Genomic DNA, 13,641 nt, shown 5'->3' on the forward strand with positions numbered 1-13,641 from the left:
GCCTGTAGCTGCCTAGTCAGACACTCTTTAAAGCCTGCTGCTGTAATTCTGATTCCATGATCAGTGTGGGCAGAGGTCTGGGTACATCTCTTTAAATAGACAAATATGAAATGTAGAACCTCAAAAAAATTAAGAATTTTGTGTCTATGGCAAGAAACTTTATTTCCATTATTGTTACATGTACTTGTCCTTGTACTTTCCCACTGCTATTCATCTCAGTTCATCTTAAAATGCAGTTAAATGCTAAGAAATTGTTATGTTCAAGAAACTTTTTTACCCATCAGTATAGGATTTTTAAATACCATTTTAGAATGAAGAAACAATAGATTTGAGATCTTTACAGCTCTTGAAATTTATAGTCCTACTTCTTTGTGGCTGTTAGTTCCCATACAAACCTCGTGTGTTGGAGAGGGAAATGAGATCTGCTCATGCAGTCCAGAATACTGTAGGCTTCTGTAATTATCAGAAATAACAGCTGAATAATGCAGTAAGGATTTGTCCCTCAACAAAATACCTGCAGCATCTGAGGATGTGCATACATTTATTTTAATTGATAATGTATAGAAAAGGCTGTAGCTGAACATGTTGCAGACTAAAGTATTCCCAGGTTTAGTCTGGCTTCTTAAATTCATACCTCATGATCAGTCTGTCAGGGTCTGATTCTGTCAGAGCATAGGCATCTTTACAAGAATATGGACCTTGTTTCCCACCAATTTCAAAATTAAGTTACAAGATCAAGAATATTTTAGCAGAGTTTTTATTGTAATATCCAAATTTATTTTTCTGTCTTTTTTGCCCTACATACAATACACATTGCCAAATAAAACTTGAAGGAATACATTCTGAAGCACAAAAATAATAGATTCAATTGAGTGTTGTCTTCCAGTGCTGATGGGCCTTCTGTCTGTTTCAGCTTTCTATCACACCTTTTTTGTCCATATCCCTTATTGTCAGCATTTTTGTGTATAGGTGCAGGCTGCTCCAGTTCTGTACTATGAAATGGCCAGTGTGAAAACTCTAAAGATATGAAAGCTGCACTCAGTACAAGCTAATAAGCTCTGCAGTAAGGATGCAGAGTGCTGCAGTGGTATGTGTTGGTAGCTTGTCAAACTGTGTGTTTATTTAACTTGTGTTCTTTGCCTGATTGCTGTCCCACAGTCATGGTACAAAAAGAATTCTAGGGGAAAAAAAAAAAAAAAAGGAATTAAAATTCTTTAAAAAGGGAATTTTCTGCCAAGAACATTCAGAACAAAAGTCTGTTTCCACATAACCTGAAAGACCTGGATGTGTTAATGTTGTGGTTTAACCCGGCTGGCAGCTAAACACCACACAGCCGTTCGCTCACCCTCCCCCCTCCCTCTCTGGGATGGGGAAGAGAAACGGGAAAGTGAAGCCCTGTGAGTTGAGATAAAGACAGTTTACTAAGACAGGAATATAATAATAACAATAATAATAATAGTGATAATGATAATAGTATTAATAATAATAATGTGTAAAAAACAAGTGATGCACAATGCAATTGCTCACCACCCGCTGGCCCCCACCCTGGCCAGCCACCCCTATATATTGTTTAGCATGACGTCAGATGGTATGGAATACCCCTTTGGCCAGTTTGGGTCAGCTGTCCTGGGTCTGTCCCCTCCCAGCTCCTGCTGCACCCCCAGCCTGCTCGCTGGCAGGACAGAGCGAGAAGCTGAAAAGTCCTTGGCCTGGTGTAAACACCGCTCTGCAACAATTAAAACATCAGCATGTTATCAGCGCTCTTCTCATCCTAATCCAAAACATAGCACCCTACCAGCTACTAGGAGGGAAAATTAACTCTGTCCTAACTGGAACAAGGACAGTTAAATAGATCAATAAAAAAACTGTTGATGTTTATTAGATAATGTCAGATACTATTCTTTGGAAATTTGTCACAGAGAGGAGTGTGTTATTTCTGAACAACAAAACAGATTTAAGATAACATTTCTACGGACAGTAACTGTAGTTATTTTTTATGGTAATTCAAAAAGGTAAAGCTACTTCAAACTAGTGAAAAATAATCTGTCTACCTACTTATCTATCTGTCTGTCTATCTATCTATCTATCTAATCTCCCATATTATTTATTGTATTTATACATAGATACATTTTGGAGATATATTGTTTATTTATATATATTTATACATATATGTTTATATATATTTATTACTTTTCCTCTGCAGTAAAAACATTATTTCATTGGTTAAATCCTTATTGCCTTCTGGAAAGAAGGGATACATATTCTACTAGAAATTTCCTAAATTTCCTGAATGTGCTTCTGTAACAGTTTGTGCATGAGAGACAATTGCTACTAGCAGCCAGTACTTAGGGATCTTGAGTTACAGCTATGGGTAGAATTAGAAAGGCATCAATATGGCACCACTACTGACTTAAAATTGGGAATTCAAACAATTTATCTTTTTTTTTGGAAATTAATTTCAAGTTAAACTGTGTTTTTCAATACTAAAAGAAAAGAAAGTCCTTTTCAGGATCATTAGACCTATAGTTTGTCAGCAAAATATTAAGCCCAGTAAACTCTGTGTTGTGTAATGCATCCTTATTTGAAGAATGATATTCTCTCTACTCATGTTCCACTTAAACCTTCAGAATAATAAGTTAGTAATTTATGTTTTCTACTTGCCTCCTGCATAGGAGGGCTTCACCTGAAGGACATATCGGCCATTATGTCAATAAATACACCATGTAGATGGATCCTTCTGAAACTAATGGCAAATATTTCATTTGGTTAAAAATTATCTCAAAAAGTCTAAGCACCTATCAGCATTCCTAGGAATCTCATATCACACCTCTCTTGAGTAACCTTAATAGAGCCCCTAAGTACAGTAGCACTGCTATAGTATGTGATTCATTAAAACCTTATCTCTCTGGAAACCAAGTATGGTAAGCAGCGGAATGTATTCATGTTGTTTCAGGGACCTACCACTGTATGTGTTTGAAGCTGTCTATAGCAGCCATAGTGTAATAATTATTGATATCATGGATTTATTTGATAGCTATGCAGGGCCTGAGAGTCCTGTATTGACAGCATTTTTGTTACTAATAAAATGACAGATTAAAAGAAAGCAGCAGCACTCTTATTTTTAATGGTGAGTGAAACTTCCTGCCTGCTGCCACCTCTGACAGTATAAGATAAGCCTAAAGGTACATGTTACAAAGAATCAAGCTCCTTATACAAAGGTGCTTGTCACCTAAACCCGTGATTATACTGATTATACCGATTATACTGAACCCCTGATTATACTTTTTGGAAGCCTTAGCTTCCAAAAACATACCTAGCAGGAAGGAAATTCAGTAATTGCTTTGCAGAGGAGCATAAAACACTGAGCTAATATCATGAATTTAGTATGAAGCTGGAAAATGTCCGATCCAGTCATACAGTGCAGAAGTGCTTGTTAACTGCAGTCATAGCTGACAAAGCACTGGAAATTTCATAAAGTAGACAGGCAATACATACACTTGGATATACGTTCATATACACATGTATGTAACAAGTGTCAGGAGAATGATATTCCCCAGCCATGTTGGCAGATACACTGCTAATATTACATACTTTACAATCAGTCCTCCTGTTTCTACCTACCTATTTTTAGACAGAAATTTTATTTTCTTATCTTCTGTGTTAGAAGCAATCATGATACCACCAGCAGTATTATTTTTTTTATAATCCCAGTTTTTGCATCAGCCTAACATTGTGCATCTCCTAGATGTAAGGTCAGCTAGGTTACATACTCAGATTTCTTGGGCCAGAATCCTGAAAAAGTAAAAGAATAACCTATGTTGTATCTCATAATAATGACTTGTTAGTCAGGAATTTATTATGTTTTTCAGTTTTTTTATATGAAAAATATATACCAGTGTATAACAGATTGGGAGCAACATAATGCTGAATTGAATTTAGACCTCACAAGGCTGTCTGCATCTTCATCTTTTCTCTTATTTCTTTTGGTCATATTTTAAACATCTTGTTTACAGCCATTATAGTCACAGACTTGAACAAAAAAAACCACACATTTTTTAGGCTTTTTTTTTTTTAATTCCATGTCATTGCTGACTTCTAAATTGTATATGCCGGTTCCAGTCTATAATAGTGGAAGTTTTGTACATTTCACCAACTTTCATACTCTGTGCATTGATTTAACCTTCATATTAATATGCAAACCTTGTAACTAAATGTATCCTAAAGCTTTAAGCATGTGATCATGTTTCAGCATTTGTCTTTGGAGACGTTAATAGGGTTATTGAGCAACAAAATGATAATCAGCAGTTTTAGAGGTCATTCATTATACACTGTATAAATATTTCATAAATTCCCCACTGTTTACAGATAGCAATAGTCTAAAAAGAAATTGCATATGTTCATTATCTAATGCAGCTGATGTAGTTGTTAATGCCTTCTTTTTTTTTTTTAAAGCTATCTATATGTTTATGCAAATCATAACCTCTGCATGACATATTTTCACAGCTTGGTCCAGCAGAATGTGTCATAATAGAACCTCCAAGGATCACTGCATTCAAATTAATCTTACTGCTGAAAAGAGTTATGTTTAACTTAAATTAAAATATGTAAAATACCAAATATTCTTAAATTAGCAAGTATATCTTGCATCATCATTTGTGGTTTTGGGTATTCACATTTGGATGTACAAATGATGTAGTCAGATTTATAATTTTCAAAAATAGTTTCCTGTTTGGGAATTTCATAATTGAATTGTTAGCATGAGGCCTGAATGTTTGGCACAGTGTTTGGGTATACTGAATGTACTAAGTATACTTCGTGTTACCTGCGCGTAAGACATAGATGTCTACAATTCCCTTCTTTGCTTTAAGGTATCTTAGGTGTATAAACAGGAAAGGAATTGTGATGTCTTCTAGTCAGCTACCCAATTTGGACTGAAATCCTGGGGATTGCACCTACGGTGGAGTATAAAATTAATTTGTGCCACTCCAGATACAAAGCTGTAGTGTAGGGGATAGCTTAAGACAAAAAACACTTCCTAAATTAGCTCATCACTATTAATGAGGGAGTCTGTGATGTCTGTGTTGCCTGCTTCGTAGCCATGTAGAAAAATTAGGACCAAATTCCTGTATTTTCCTGATTTCTTGAGCTTGTCATCTGGATTTGCACTGCAGAGAGATTGAGAACTAAATGTTTCAGTGCTGCAAAAATTTAGGTCTGAAAACAATAACAAAACCAAACAAAATACAACAACAACAAAAAAGATCCAAACCAACCTATGTGCATCTTTGTCTCAGGGCTGTTGTGGAGCATGCTGGGACCTGACCACTATATGGTCTGTGTCTTCAGTTTCAGACTAACTTAAAACTTACTCTTCTGATAAAAAAAAAAAAAAAAAAAAAAAGTTAATGCATTGAGTAAATGGTTAAATAATAAGGAGTTATGTTTGGAAGACAGAAACTTACTCTGATAAAGTAAACTTTTTGGTGAGGTCCAAGGATCTGGATCGTTCTGCATATAATATGCTGTCCAATTCATTCTAATTTTAGTAGTTTATTAAGCAACTACTCTTTTGCTATGATAAATGTATTCTACAGCTCATAATGGAAATCAGTTGTGCAGCCATGTGTGGCATGACAGACTAGTCAGTGCAATACGCACATGATTGGGGAGGTTGTTTATTTCACTAAGATTGATACCAGAATTGCATACTGTCATAGAAGTAACTCTTGTCCCATCAACAGATGTCAGCTTTATGTTCTTAAATCAAATTTGTCCTTATCCAGGGCCCTTAAAAATCACTGTAGCTTCCAGAGCTGAAATGAAGATCAAGCATTTCTAGTCTATAGTGTAAAGCACAGTTAGAATGCATTTTTTTCTTTAATGGGCATTTAAAATAAAATAAAATAAAATAAAATAAAAACAATACACTGATTATGCCTTCACCAGCAAAAATATTGTGTTCTATATAGGGGTTGTAGTGGCAAGTTTTTATTTCATTTTGTATATACTACTCAATATTTAGGAAAATTATCATGGAAGGTTGACAAAGACCTTACTTTTTATTGAAGATATTTGCTTGAGTCTGTTCAACTGCACATTGTTCAGTAACTGGCCATTTTGAGTCAAATTACCTATCTAAATGAGCTGAGCAAATGCTTGCTCAATTTAGTTACATACTATGAAATTTGTACATTGAGTTATTCATTTTAGTGAATAGTTTGCTGAAGATGAACATTCAAATAGCACTTACCATTATCTTGTTAATAGGCCTTACTGCTTTAAATCTACTAAGAATGCAAATAAATGATAATTCTGCACTCATTAGGGAAATCTCCAGTGACTTACTTTGGTTAAATGTTCCAACAGGCATGTTTAGCACTTCTTTTGGGGTTGGTAAAGTTCCAAAAATCTGTAAATTAAAGTTCTGTGGAGTGCTATAAAATATGCATAATGAAGCCCTGGATGTAAATTAAGAAGATTTATATTGCAGCATTCTGCTTACGTTATTCAGTCTGAATGCTTCACAGGTTTTTATGAAGCAAATAAACTGTTCTTTTTCTTGAAATTCATTTTCAATGGTCACCATGGATTCATTGTTGCATTACTTAGTTCACACATTAAAGATTGAATTGTTCTTTTTAATCTATATATCATGATAAAGTTTTATTGCACAGTACTTTTGAAGTCTAGGTACTTCATCTGTAGTAGCAGTACACTGAAGTTGCCTATAGTTCTAAGTAGTTATAACAGATTTGAAAATAATGTTGATGAATATGCTTGTGCTTAAAACTCATGCATTCATGTGAGTTATGCTTATGATTCTCATTATTCACAGTCAGTGAACATTAACTGAAAAAAAAGTTTATTTCCCAGGGTCTTCAAGTTTTATGCATGGAAAATAAATACAAATACTAATGTAAGAAAAAAAAAAAAGACTCGACAAGGTTCTTCTCTGCCTTTCAGAAGAAGCCGAAGTTTAAGATTGTGCACAACTGCCACCCAGAGAGGTAGATCTGTCAAAGAAACTACATCAGGGCCTTGAATATGTCTGATTGCCTATAACAGGACCCTAAAACACGGCAAAAGCATCAAGAAAGGGAATCTGAGGTCCAGTTGAACTCAAGGCAACCTGCTGCTGAGGGAGTATGTAGTTGAGGAATATTGTCTTCTGCAGAGGGTCATGACTTGGTATGAATCATCTCATCATTGATGATTCAGTTCTAACTCAGCTGAACTAAATGGTGGTCACGATATTTCATATCAGCACCAGAAAAATTAATAATACATATATATATATATATATTATTCTGGATATTGTAGTCTTATTAAATAAAGTAATGAAAAGCAACTGCAGCATTTTAAGAGCTTAGTTCACCTACCTGAAAGATGTTTCCTTTGCAAGTGCTTATTTTCATAGCAGTGAGGCTACAAAGCGTAGGCCTTTGTTTTCTCCTATCCTGTTCATTCTTTCCATTGTCAGGGAGTGCAGGGAAGGCAAAGATATATCAGAAAATGGAATAGGAACAATCGATCCACTTTTTAGTGTGTGGGTGCATTTTATGATGATGCCATCACTTAAAGAACAGTGTTACTAAGTGTTTATTTTGAAATAGCTACTATTCAAGTTGATGGCCATGAAAGACTGGTATTAAAAATAAATACATACGTCATATATCTTGATAAACTTTGCTGATAGATCCAATAGTTCCATTTCTTTTCTGCCTCATCCATGGTATGGAATGGAAGTCCATCCTCCCTACATTCTTTTTGCTTTAAATATTACAAATCGTGAGACCTTCTTTTATTTTTAGGGTCTACATGTGTAGGGTCTATACCTCCGCTATTTTTAGAATGAAGACGTCCCGCAGAGCAGACTATTTTTAGCTTTACTAAATATAAGTCAAATATGTTTTGCAATATATGTTCAACATAGCCATCCTTGTCATGCTTTATTATTAATTTTTTAAAGTACAATTTGCATAAAAAAGTAAGAAATAATACTTGTGTGCTGTGCAGCAAAAGGACTATGGTATTACACATAATTCAGTTTGAACACCAGGGATTATTAAATGCCATTGGAAATTAGAGCCAGCTCGAATTGGTAAACTGCGTTTTGTAAAGAAGAATAGAGGAACAGATTAGTATTTGAGCTTTTGGATCACATTATGCTATGATGATAGAGTACATCTAGAAACAATTAAGACAGTGATGAATATGAGAACACAGAGCTTAACAGAGGGATACTTTCATAAGAAACAGTGTATGTAGAGCACTTCAGAATCAGAGTAGAAACCCAAACAATTAAAGATAAATGATGGAGATAAAACCATTTAAAATGGAATAGCTATACATACATTTGCATGTTTATCCACATACTCATTCAGAAATAAGTAACATATTCTATTAGAGGAATTAGTAGGGGGCAAGGTGAAAACAGAAATTCAGTTGCAAAAACTACAGGATTCAATCTGATTTAATCTGACATTTCATCAAAATGTGTATTGTGACTTCTTGAAAAAGTGGCACTCAGAATTGATGGTTACTGGCATAATTCCAAAACTGTTTGAAACTAGAGTATATGAAAAAGGGTGACATCAGGGGTAGAATATGACTACAGCAGAGGTACAAGAAGTGTGTAGAGAACTACATTGTCTTAGAAGACCTTATGCAGACAGAGTTCTGATTTCTGATTCTGATTTTAGGTACTGGGCTGCTGTATCTGCTCTGAAATTACATATTGAAATAAAACCAGGCAAAACAGAATGTAGATTTCACAATTTTAGCATTTAAGTTTTAGATTACAGGCAAATTCTCAAACTAAACAATGCAAGTATTATAACAAGAACAGCTGATGACAGTGACGATCACTTTACTTCAGTGGAATACAGAAATTATTAAATTGTTGCAAATTCACAAAGTTCCAAAAGGTTCAAGAAAGTTTGGGTTCACAAGTCACATCTTACTTGAATATGCCAAATGATAGACTGTAATTTTAAATAAATACTTTCCTGAAATTTATGGCCATATTAACTCTAAGACTGTTCCAAAATTACAAAATAAATAAATAAATAAAATAAAATGGAGAGAAGTTTAAGATTTACTTTTTAAAATCCTGTCTTTCTTCAGTATTTGAGTGTAATTACAGGTTGACATCAGAGTTTGACAACAGAAAGACCAAACATCTCTATCTATGGAAATTTGACAAGAATATTAAGAGGCCATTTCTCTCTGAATGAATAAGAATGCAGATGGGGGCAGACTTAATGTTGCTAAGAGGGAAGGTAGAAAAAAATGCTGTTCAATATACTCATTGTTTTGACAGGCACGTCAGATAATAAGTTTATTAGTTTATTAGTTCCGTATCGCCTTGTATTCATATACCGTTTTGAGGTTCACAAAATTGCAGAATGGTTGAGATTTGAAGTACTTCTGGAAGTCATCTTATTCAACCCCCCTGCTTAAGCAGAGTTATCTAGAGCTGCTTGCCGCCCAGAACTATGTTAAGATGGCTTTTGAACATCTCCAAGGTTCTCCACAAGGACTCCACAACATTGCTAGGGAACCTGTGCCAGTGCTCAGTCACCCTTACAGTGAAAAGTTGTTTTCTAATGTTCAGACAGAACCTCCTGTGTTTCAGTTTGTGCCCATTGCCTCTTGTCCTCATGATGGTTTTTCCCATTGATGGCTAGCTAAACTCTTAGCACAACCACTCTTGCACAAAGAAACCCTATCCACAAAGAAATGGGGAGAAAATATGATGGACAGGGCTTAAGGGTTGAGATAAGGACAGGGAGATCACTCACCAATTACCATCATGGGCAAAACAGACTCCATGTGGGGACATTAATATAATTTACTGCCTATCACTGACAGGCTAGAGCAGTGAGAAACTAACTGCAAACTATAAACACCTCCCCACATCCAACCTCTTTCATGTTCTCCCCCCAAGCAGTGCAGGGTAAAGGGGGAATGGGGGCTGCAGTCAGTCCCTAACACTTCGTCTCCACTGCTCCTTCACGGTCAGTGACTCTCTGCCTCTGTGCCAATGTGGGTTCCCTCCCATGGGATGCTGTCCTTCCTGAACTGATTCTGCGTGGGATTCCCACAGGCAGCAGTTGTTCAAGAACTGCTCCAACATGTCTCCCTTGTGGTGGCAGACCTCCTTCTTCACTGTGGGATACTCTCCATGAGCTGCAGCTCTGGCATGGGGCCTGCTCCTGTGGGGGCTCTCCATAGGCTGCAGGGGAACTTCAGCTCTGGTGCCTGGAGCACCTCCTGCCCTCCTTCTTCACTGACCTTGGTGTCCACAAGGCTCTTTCTCTCTACATTTTCTCACTCCTCTCTCCCAGCTGCTGTGTTGCAGTGGTTCTTTCCTTTCATAAAAATGCTGTCACAGCTATGCAACCAGTGTTATTCAGTGTCCCACCTCTGGCCAGTTTCTTGGTCAGTATTTCCAAATATTACATTCCTAAAAGAGAATACATCAGACACTTTGGAACATGCTTGTGTGTGTTTTTGCAGTACTTTCTACTGCACGCTGTTGATATTCCTCATACAGAGGGTGAGAGAAACTAATCTAAGATCCATTTAGTAGCAGATTAGGCTAAACAATGATAATTAATGATGTTATTACATATTGTTATTAACAGTGTTAATACACTAGCACAAATGAGTGATCAAGTTTGACATAATTGTCACAGTTTCATCAAGCTGTCCTAGAAGAAAATTTAACATAATGCTGAAAACAGCTGTTTAAACTCTTCTCAGACTCCAGGCTGCTCATATTGTTTTAATTGTACAGTGTAGCAGTAACAGTAGCAGAAGACTTTTCTAAAATGTCCTTGTGGAAGTGTTTGAATGAGGACAGTCATGTATTTTTATAGATAATTTTCATGATTAGTAAGATATATTAGAAGCATACTGTTGGGCTCTGGATAAGAGAAAAGCATATAGTTCTCTATGTGTGCAGTGCTTAAGAAAGTTGCTCTCAGCATACTTTTGAAGATCTGTTTTGGATGCAGTGACCTTGATTTTCCACTCTTGTGAAACTACATGCTTCAGGATGCATCTGTTTTCGTGAAGTCCAGGTTACCTCTGGTGAATTTCTAAATGACCCATCTTACAGATCTCTGTACAGTTTATTTTTTCTGTTCTCACCAAGTTTTTGTATGCAGTGGGAGAGGTCACAAATTTAGCAGTTTGTCTATTTTAGTGACTCGGGATACAGTGGAAAAAGGCTGAATTTTCTTGGGCATTTAGTAGCAGGTATTGATTTTCACCTTTCTTATTTATATCAGAGATCAATATTAACACAGTAGACATCAAATACAGAAAATGAATTTGAATATACTCCCAAGCTTCTTAGAGAATGATGGAAACATTGAAGTTGGAAGAGACATCTGGGGATATCTGGTCCAATATCCTGCTAAAAGCCAAGTCAAGACTGATGGCTTTCTCAGGGGTCATATTCAGTCAAATTTTGAATACTTACAAGAATGGAGATTCCACAGCACCTTCTCAGAGTTTGACCACCCTCATAGTTTTTTGTTCTTCTCCCCACTTGGAAAAAAATCACCTGTAACATAGTTCATACATACATATACATACATTGATGCTTTCATGCAATTTATTAAAGCTGGATTGTAATATTACATTCAAAGATAATCAGAGGGAAGCTTATTTACTGTGCAGCACTAGAAGGAATGCCAAAACTAGACTATAACATCGATCAGCTGGTTAGCTAGTAGAACATAGAATGGGTCTTCTCAGCAAAGTCAGTCTGTGATTATTTGAAGTGCAAGAGATGTGGATACAGTGTTGGTCTTTATTATGTATTAGCCAGTTGTATATGTCTCATAGTCTCTGTTTTTGTTTGTTTGTTTAATTCTGATCCTTAGCACATGTGAAAGCCACACATTAATTTCTATTAATACTCAAGCTAGTTAGATTAGATTGCACAACTATTTGAGGAAATTTATGTATTAATATTACACATATTTTTGACCCTGCATGATAAGGCAGATGAGATATCTTATGAAGTGAGATTCTTAACTAAATACTTAGATTGTGATCTTATTCTATGATTCTATGATTATATTCCAGATGGAACTGACTTTGTACAAAAAATGCTAAATACATTGTTGGATTGTTTCCCACTGATTTTTTTTAATTCTTATCAGAGCCCAGTATTGATATTTTACTGAAACAGAAATAACAAAAAAAGTTGTGACAGTATTTTTAGTTCATAAATAGAGTATCATCTATCCCCCATAAAAGACTGCTTAACTCTTTTGTAGGCATTCTAGATACAAGATGGGGTTTTGTTTGTTTGTTTGTTTGAACTTCTGGTTATCTTCTGTGCTGTTGGCATTTGTTCCTATGAATCTGCCAGTTATTGGAGTGCTGCAAGTACTCCTTCCTCCGGGTACTTGTCTGCTGCTAGCTAACATTTTGAATATGTGTTGTTCAGCACCATCTAATTCCCCTAGAAAATTCTTTGGTTTATCATTTCACAAGTAAATCCCATTTAGATCAGCCAGGTTTTTGTTTCAGTTTGGATTTTCTGTCCTTTCTGTCTTTCCTTTTTCATGACCTCTTACTGCTTGAGAACCCTGATGTGAATTTTTATTCAGGAGGGATAGATACGGCAAAACAGAAGACATGTGGCAATTAATTGATTATGAAGGGGCCTCAAATTATATGGCTGCCCAAGGGAAATACTCTTTCCCCCCAGAACAGTCACAAGCTGTTGTGCTTTGAAGATTTACAGGAAGAGCATGATACAGGAGATTTTGATTAAGGGACCAAGGGCAGATGTTGGTTGAGTAATGGGATTTGCACCACTCTATTATATGCAAAATTTTAAACTCAACATACGACTTTTGTCATTACCCTTTTAATGCAAACTACAGTATATGGCTGTGAACAGAAATCCTGCTAAGTAAACTCAGGAGAATTAGTTTACTACACACTTAAATTCCAATTACTGTGGAAAAATAGTAAGCAAGAAGGAATCAAGCCACCAAAACACTGTAAAAGCTTTACATTAATGGCATTATCAGGAACTTTTTGTTTCATTGCTGGATGTCTTTATTCTTTTACCTTCATTATATGAGAATAAGGACAAACAGTACAAATTTCTATAGCAACATCATCTTTCAGCTAAGTATCTCAATGGATTTTGCAAGCATTGACTGATAAAGTCTCACAATTACTATGGTAGTGGAACGAAACACACATATCCTGAAATCAAATCTATCTGCCATAGGAATTAATCACTGCCAATACAAGGTCTAAGAAGCAAAATCTAGTTTCAAGAGAGTATATTTAATAGGGAGGTAAACACAACCTGTACTTTGGATTTGGATATTGTTCTAAGGTTAGTAACCTCCCTGAAATTGTAAGGGTATTTATATTCTAAATGAACTCATTTTGCTATAGACATACTTTTCTAATTTCTTATTTTTCTAATTTTGCTCAGATAAGTTCTAGACAGTGTGGTGATGACAGGCATAATTGCCTTGAGAAACTTTTCTGCAAGCAAATCAACCTCAGAGCACTCGCAAAATAAATAGCTGATTAGAATGACAGCCTTTAGAGAAGAGCAAGGTCTGCATTTCCAGTGCATGCCATGACGGAGTC

The sequence above is a fragment of the Anser anser genome (assembly GCF_964211835.1).
Source record: "Anser anser genome assembly, chromosome: 4".
Classification (NCBI taxonomy): Eukaryota; Metazoa; Chordata; class Aves; order Anseriformes; family Anatidae; genus Anser; species Anser anser.